We start from the raw sequence: 8,809 nt of genomic DNA on the forward strand, positions 1-8,809 counted from the left end.
TTTTTTTTTTTTTTTTTTCTTTTTTTTTTTCCTTTTTCCCCTTTTCCTTTTCCTTTTCTTCTTTCTTAGAGGCTTTTCAGCATGATAGTGGGCAGTTTTCAGTTTAATATGGTGCCATGGTTTAACTCAGCTTGTAGCTCAGTGCCACACAGCCACTTGCTTGCTCCCTGCCCCCTCAACCCTGGTAGAACGGGGAGAAGAATCAGATAAAGGTAAAACTGATGGGTTGAGATAAGAACAGTTTAATTATTTCAACAATGTAGAAAATATTATTACTACTACTACTAATTACAATGAAAAGGAAGATTACAAAAAGAGAGAGAAATAAAATCCAGAGACAAGGGATGCACAATAYAATTTCTCACCACCTGTTGACTGATGCCCTGAGCCTGTTCCTTCAGTCAACACCCCCCAGGTTACTTCCTGGAGGTTCTATGGTGTGGAATATCCCCTTGACCAGTTTGATCAGTTATCCTGGCTGTTCTCTGACCCAGCTTTCTCCTCACTTCCACAGCACAAGACACTGAAGAGTTCTTATCTCCGTGCAAGGTCTACTCAGCAACAACCAAAACATCAGTGTGTTKTCAACATTATTCTCATATGGAATCCAAAACACAGAACTGTACCAGATACCAGGAAGAAAATTACCTCTATCCCAGATGAAACCAGGACATAGTCTCAAAAAGTACCTTTGTGTCTAATCCGCTTTTTCAATTTTTTGGCTTTTAGGATTTTTTGTGTTTTTTTGCTTTTTTTTGGTGTGTGTTGGACATGCAAATGCTATATCCTTTCCATCAGTAGCCTCCCCACTTTCCTCACAGGCTGTAAATTACTTYTCTCTCTCTGTCCTTTGCAAGATATATTTTTAGCTTTTCTCTTCTTTAACCCATAATTCTCTAGCTGCCTTTTCCTCTATAGGTAGTAGAKCTCCTATGTACCTAACTGAACTTGGAGCAATTGCTTTGAACTTCACAGCATCGATTTCARACATGAAGAAAAGCTTTCAGATGGAAGTTTGTCATTTTCCCTTGACTTTATTGGATGGACTAGTAAAACACAGGATCTCTATTCACAGACCTTGACTCACTGCCATCAGATGAACAGGCGCTGTAGATGTTTTCTACATGGGCTGACAGGGGATGACTCAAACATCAGGGACTGTCCAAGGAACAGGGCAGGCTGCTGTGGAATAACAGAAGGAACAGCCCCAGACTGAGGTATCAGGCACCTCCATGGGGAAGGGGGTGCCTGGTGTAGAGGGCATCACTCTGATCAGTAAGAACAGATAGATGAGGCCTTTCAAGGCCTCCCATTCTCTGGCGCTGGTCCTCAGAGCAGACTGTAGCCATAGCAATATCTGCTGGAGGAGGAGCACAACTTTGGAGATCATTGATGAAAACRCTCAGACCCGAGTGACAGAGGAGCCAACAGGGTGTGGTGCCCTGCTGGACCTCACACTTACAAAGAACAGAAGGCTCATGGAGGATGTGAGAGTCAAAGGTTGCCTTGACTRCAGGACCAAGAGATGGTGGAGTTAAGTATCCTGAGAGGAGGAAGATCTTTCAGGATCAAGACCAAGATCCCAAATCTGGCTTTTAGGTGAGAAGAGTTTGGCCTCTTCAGGGATGCACTTGAAAAAGTCCCAGGGAATAGAACCCTTATAGGAAGAGGGGTCCAAGAAAGCTGGTTGATATTCAACAATCACCTTCCCTATGCTTAAGAACAATASATCCTAAAGAACAGGAACTCAAGCAAAAATGTCAGGGGGCCAGTGTAGATGTTAAGGAATTTCTGGAAAAAAACTCAGACCTCAAAATTAAGTATGCATAAAGTGGAATTACTGTCAGATAACCTTTGATAAATGTGGAGACATCTTCTTGCAAACAGACATGGCTAGGAAAGCCAAAGCCATTCAGAGCTGAGTCTGGTAAGAAATGTCAAGAGCAACAAGAAAAGCCTCCATAAATACATAAGGGGCAAGAAGAAGACTATTGAAAATGAGAGCTTGCTGCTGAAAGRGGCAGGCATTCTGGTGACACAGGACATGGGCAAGGCTGAGGTACTTAATGGCTTCTTCATCTCAGCTTTTGTTAAGCAGACACAATTCAGGAATCCCCGGACACCAGGGTGAAAGATTGGAGCAGGAAAGATGTACCTGGTGGAGGAGAATCAGGTCAGAGAATAGTTAAATTGGACATACATAAATCCCTGGGACCCAAGAGGATGTACCACGGCTGAGGGAGCTGGCTGATGTCATTGTAAGGCCACCTTCAATCGTTCATTCCCTTGCTTCCGATGGTTCTCATACTTCCATGCAAAACAATGGTCACCACAGGCTTCTTACAGTAGATCAGTGTCCCTTATATTCCATACCATCAGCCTCCAGCTGCAGAGCTGAACTTTACTGCTTCACACTTGAAGATATGTTGACATTAAGGAAAGGCATTACGTGGGTAAAATCCTACACAAAAAAATTCTGCATTCTGTGGTCTGAATGGAGCCTGCTGGAGCTGTTATGAGGATAAGAGGGAGAAGCAGAAGGTGGTAGAAATGCTCCAGGATGAGCAGAGATTGGTATAAACAGATTGGTACAAAGGTTATAAAAGTATGGAAAACCATTATTTTATGTGTGAGACAAAGCAAAGTACTGAACTGGCCTTCTACCTTTGTTCAAGCTCCTTTCCATGTACACAAAGCAATTTCAAATGGAGGATTTGCTTTTCATCTCTCAAATATTATTTCTGTTCATCCAAGAAGCCCTTTCCCAAATGCACGGTATATCATTGGGGACCTGCTCTACACTCCAAATGTTTTTTTCATGTAATAAATACTTGACATTTGGAAAAATCGCTTCTAAATTTACACAGTGCAGAGCTCACAGTTTGAGATTACCCTCCAAGCACCCTGAAGTGCCAGGCGCATAAATAAATACCTTTGCAAATAGATTCTCATTTATTAGTTTTGCAAGAGTATTTTCACTTCTTGGAGATGGGTGATTACTACAGGAGGAAAGACACACTTCTGGTTTAAATTAAATAGTAAGAAAACGCAGGAGAAAGACTGATCAAAAATGTTAAATTCTCTCCTTGATCTTTGGATGTTTTCTATCTTTGTAATTTCAATTTCATGGTAATAGTACCATTTGTCTAAATTGTCCAGTTGTGCTCTATGTGACAGTCAACCAAGCACAGATTAAGCTGTGAAACCGCAGCAAGAGATAAACTGCAGTTTTCAGGGAGAGGAAGTGCTGTTTGACTGCAGGACATGCGTGGTCTCCATCATACAGGACATAAATACACCTCAAGATGGACCATCTACTCCCATAACACTACTGGGAGACGACCAAGCATTAATGTCCCTATTGAAAAGGGGGAATAATACAGGACTAAGTGCTTTGCTATAGAGAAAGCCAAGGAATGCTGTCTACTCCCAGACAGGCATCCTTCCATCTGAACTGCAATGTCTCACCTCATTTCCAAGCATGTGGAAAGTGAAAAAATGTTCCTGATGGCCATGAATTGGTTGGCACCTCTTCTCACTATCCCCTGTGGATGGTGCTTATGCTGCACAGGCTGGGGTACTAAAGTAGTTAATGGTGCCATGCAAGGATACAACCCTAACCAGTCAGCAAAGTGATCTTTTCACTTGCTTTTGCTGCCAAAAACCTAAACCTCTTGTTCAAACTGTCTCTCTGCTGTCAGGGGGGCATAACAGCACTGTGATGGATGGGATAAAGGACCCTTTTTATGCACAAGAAGGCAGCTCAGATGGTTACTCTGGGACAGGCTGGGTAGGCCAGGCTGTTCTTCAGTACAGACTGAGCCTCAGCAGCCAAAACCTCAAGGGACCAGGGGTAACTGGACATGTGCTCAGAGCCCTTGAGCCCAGGGCCTTCAGCTCAGGGACTGCCTGTGTTTTGCCTTGATGTCTGTGAGTCAGTAGCAATGATAACCATGATTTCAGACTGGTTTTGGTCTATGTGTGCCAGAATGTTGTTTTTTTAAGCCAAGCCAACACTTTAGTGAAACTAAAGTAGTTTGACACGTTTTCTGACAAATGACAGATGAAACCATGTGCAACATATCATGGGGGGGTGAATGGGGGGAGGGTTGCCCCTGTTAGCACAAAATCATGCTTATACTACTGCTTATTTCTTTCTCGGAGTGTGGATATTCAGATTCAATGAATATGCTGCCCAGTCAAGCTTCATGACATTCTCTTTGTAGTGTTGTGTTACACTGAGAACTGGCTGTAAGTTACCTCCAGGATCTGGCTCCATCAGGAAGATCTCCATGGCTCCCAAAGTCCCTCAGATTCACAGTTACTTTATGCCTTGCTAATGAATTTATCCAAGCGATGCAGTGAAAATCCCTAAGTGAAAGCTGTTTGACTTGCACTGCTAGATTGACAAACTAAGCTAAAGCCAAAGTACAATCGGATTAAACTACTTTTAATGTGTCTATTCAGGCTGCACAGCAATTCAAGTACACAAATCCAATACTGATTTCAACAGTGAACATTTGATAAAAGAGCTTTTACATTCTGATTAACTTTTTGTGACCGYGAAAATTGTTTTAGAGGTCACAGAYATTAAAGTTCACTAGGTTTGTTATTCACAAACCTAATCTATACCTATTCTCTTTCAGAGAATCCTTATCAAACTGATCTCATTMTATGCTATCTCTATGGGATGTTTTACAGTCTGTCACTCGGCTACTATTTCCTGCTCACGAGGTGTAATGCTGTAAGGTAACGATCAGGCCTTGGTCAGGTCATGGCTGAGTGTGAATAAGGCAGGTGGGAGCTCAGTCTGGGGTTGCACCTGCATTTCTCTCACTCCTGCAAGGTGGAACGCTGATCTATGAGCCGGCACATAAGCATGACGGCTCAGCCAGTCACTCTACACTCTCCATAAACCAGGGAACCTAGGGCAGGGCTTATCACAGGTGAAGGTAGACACCTAAAACAAGCCAGATGAATTATACTCCACTTTTCTCCAAGACCATAAAGGGAATCCACAGTAGTGACTTTGAACTGTAGTGATGACACCTGCAGTCAGTTCCATGGAAACCACCTTTGGTGTCAAAATGCATCTACTTCAGTTCACTGTTAGACTGTACAGCATTGAACTCCTCAGCAGGGCCACGCTCCCGTCTCTTCTATTTCTTTTCCCCTGGTCTGAGGTCACTTTGCAGTGATCTTTCATCTCAGCTGATCTCTTGCTGTCTGACTTTTGAAATTAATATCCTCAGCAAATCATTCGGCTCCTGCAGAGCACATACAACACAATCAGTATAATTACTTCATGTCACACCTCAGTTGTCACTTCACTTTAATGGATTGCAAGTAAGATGAACTTGAAAAGTGCTCTAAGTTAATGTTCTTAGAGCTTCTATTTTAGATTCTTCTGAAAGATGCTAAATGTATTCAGAAAAAGCGATTTCATCTCAGAAACTATTATCTGTATTACAGCGAAGCGAATAGGGCCAACAGAGTTCAGAGCTCTATGATTCAAGCGCTGTTGAAAAAACTTTCAATGTAGATAGGGAAAGTGCAGGACAGGAATGATGGGAYTGATCTAGTAAATGCAGGTGTTTATGATGTAGGAATTTATATATAAAGTAATCACCATGACTGTGAAATAGCCTCCTGTACTTAAGGACCATGGAGCCTGGCATACAAGTCTCCCTACTTGACCTGGTGTCTGTGGGTGGTGAGATGAGTCTCGAGCTTATTTCTTCTGTCACCTCACCCAGCTCTATGGCAAGGAGAGGTGCCCATTTGCCTCCCACTCTCACCCATTCAGTGCTTCAACTTGTCCGGCTTTTTAAAAAGCAGTTATTTCATACCAGCATTGGATGGAGAACTGTGAATTCAATGCCAGAGTACTGCARTCTTTCATTTTAGGTCACTCCCTCTGCCACTTAATAATCACGCCCCCTCATCCTTCCTTCATAGCATTTCCCCATGATGTATCACACACAAGCACATCCAGAGTACCTTAAACCTTGTCTCTATCTCCTCTACTACAATGCCTCAGTGAACACAACAGTATTTTTTTTTGATCCAGCTTTTTCCTGAGAGTGTAGAAACTCCTTTTGTTTTTTTGTTTGTTTTTTTGTTTTGTTTTTTGTTTTGTTTTTTGTTTTGTTTTGTTTTTTGTTTGTTGTTTTTTTTTTGTTTTGTTTTTTGTTAAAACAGAACCAAACAATTTAAAATCTAGCTAGGGTAAGAGTCCTTTTGCTTCTCTTTATATCATAATCCAACTTCAGGACATTTACTGAGGCAGCAAACCACCACCAACCTCAACTCTTCCTTTCCCACAGRTGATTCAGACCCATCATCCCTCCGTTCCAGGCAGGAATCCGAGGGTGAGGGTTGGCAGCAGCCCAGAGGCAGGAGCTGTGCCCATGCTCTGTTACAGGGCACACACARTGGGAGGCTGCAGCCCACTCCCGGGGTCCTGCTTGGGCTCATAGCAGCTTTTACACAATGTTCAAGAGAAACTATCAGTGTRAAACGGGCAGTTCAAACTGAGGGACCTTTACTGAGTGATTTTAATTTATTAAAACTCTACACATAATCTTTGTAGTTACAAAGATTAATAGCTAAACAAAAAGAAACTATGTCGCTGACGGTTTGGATTTACAAAAGTAGCACTGAGCCTAGAATTCAGTCAGAATATTTTTGCCTTAACAGTCTCTCAAATTGCCTAATAAAAGTAATTTCAAATATGGAAGTTATTCCAGTTCTAATGATTATATCTTTTCCCCAGCACATCCAACATTTCTTTCTCTGATGACAGTAGTAGTATGTGAGCTCCTGGACTAATTCTGCTTTGCTTCCCTATGCTGTAGGAAACAGAGTGCAGCTTAAATTCAGTCCTTGCTGGAGTCTCTTTTTTTTCTACTTATATGATAAAAGATCTGCAGTGCTACACTTAGGAGCTAATGCTTTCATTATGGTATCTCCATTAACCAGATGGTTCCATCTATCAGTCTGCAGCAGCCATGAGACCTTAACATTCCTATTTACCATTAATTTGCTCTGGTGCAGAGCAAGGATGACATAGCCACTTGCTACAGGATGGAAGAGGCAAGCTAAAATAGCCATGTATCTCAAACCCCAGGCACATTTGGTTACCAGAAGTGGGGTCCTTGAGAAGGAGGCAATCTTCTCTCACCTTTTAAAATGTTGATGACTTCCTCAGCCCATATGTGTATTTTTCCAGCTGCTGGCTGTGCTGTGGCTGTGATCCCAGATYCCCTAACCCACTGCCATGGCTTTCAGCTTGTGGACTTTGGCCATTCTCTTCTTCTGGACTAAGCCAGTGCCCTCATGTAAAATCTTCACATGATACTTTTTGCCTAGCAGAGGCAGGAGGAAAACCTAACCTGGTCTTGGACCATATGATGGCTCCTGGGACCTTCTAAAGCCCTTCTAACACCAGTGAATGTGTGTTTCTCACAGCAGGAGTGACATMTTGATGGAAGTGCTCTGGGAGAATGGTTTGTGCTTGGTGTGATCCAGAGGTGCAGTGACTATGAGACAGGTACAACCTCAGAGCACAACCACTTCCCTCCCACTCTCCTCTTGCCCAGCTGACTTTCGCGACTGCTCCCCTTCGAAACAGGGGATAAGGAAAAAGCAATGCTTTGTCTAGAGCTGCACTCAGTCATTCTGTACTTGGACCAAGCTGTCCTAATCACCTGGCAGTGCTGCTCTTTCAACATTTGGCTCTTCATAAATATTTGAGATGGCTAAGCCCAATCTAGGACATTTGCCTCAGCAGAAATCACACCTCTACTTTAGAACCTGCTCTGAYTATGAGGACATATTTGCATCTGCATACATGCAAATCCAGCTGTCAGCACAGCAAACAAAATAAATCCTTTGGTTCTGATCATCAGTGAAAGACTCATGAACTATGAGAAGGAGGTAGGCCACAAAGATCCAGATCTTAATCTTCAGGCAGAAGCCACTTGATGGTCCATGAAGCCAAATAAAAACTTTCAGTTCTTATCCTCTGTTCTGTCTGCAATAAAATTTGGCAATTGCAATTCAGTCCCTAGAGGGCCCTAAAGGATAATAGTCCTCCTCACCAAACAGCTGCATGTACATATTTGACCTGATTTAACGAGGCAGTCAGCTTCTATTTGGAGAAGTCACAGTAAGCAGCACAGTTCTACGGCCGCCTTCTGCCCAAAAGTAAAAAGTAAATGCTTGGAGGGAAAATTCTTCCTCTGAAATTCATCTGTTTGAAATTCATTCACTACAAGCATATTGTATGCGACCAAAACCTGTATTAAAAAAAAATCCAACATAAGCCATGAAATATGCATAGAAATCTACTAGATACACACCTATCAGACATGTACTCATGGTTAGTATTTTGTGCAAAAAACTATTTCATCTGTGGTTTCCATTAATCATTGTTTTCAAAGTGTTTGGTTATCTTTAGAGATAGTTTTCAAATGCAAGAGCTATTTTTAGAGGAAGATGGCAACAATGTGTTWTCTTGTTTGGTTCTTCTCCTTGTTTCATTTTCCTTAAATAAATACTTTTTGAGAAGTATTTCAAGTCATGAGAAGTACTGAAAAGAGATGGTTAATTGTGTTGCCATTCAAGAACAGAAAAGATTGAAATCAGATGAAGGTACCACTTAAGAAACAGATATTTACACATGCATCAGTGCCCAAACCCCCTACACCTGCTTTTAAGCACAGCGTGCTTTTTTCCTTGCACAGTTTAAAGGAACTGCCCACATTTTTACTGTCAGTTGCTAACACTGCTCCAGAGGATTCAGACT

The sequence above is a fragment of the Malurus melanocephalus genome, unplaced genomic scaffold (genome assembly GCF_030028575.1).
Source record: "Malurus melanocephalus ecotype Western Australia unplaced genomic scaffold, MMel_1.1 scaffold_14, whole genome shotgun sequence".
Lineage (NCBI taxonomy): Eukaryota > Metazoa > Chordata > Aves > Passeriformes > Maluridae > Malurus > Malurus melanocephalus.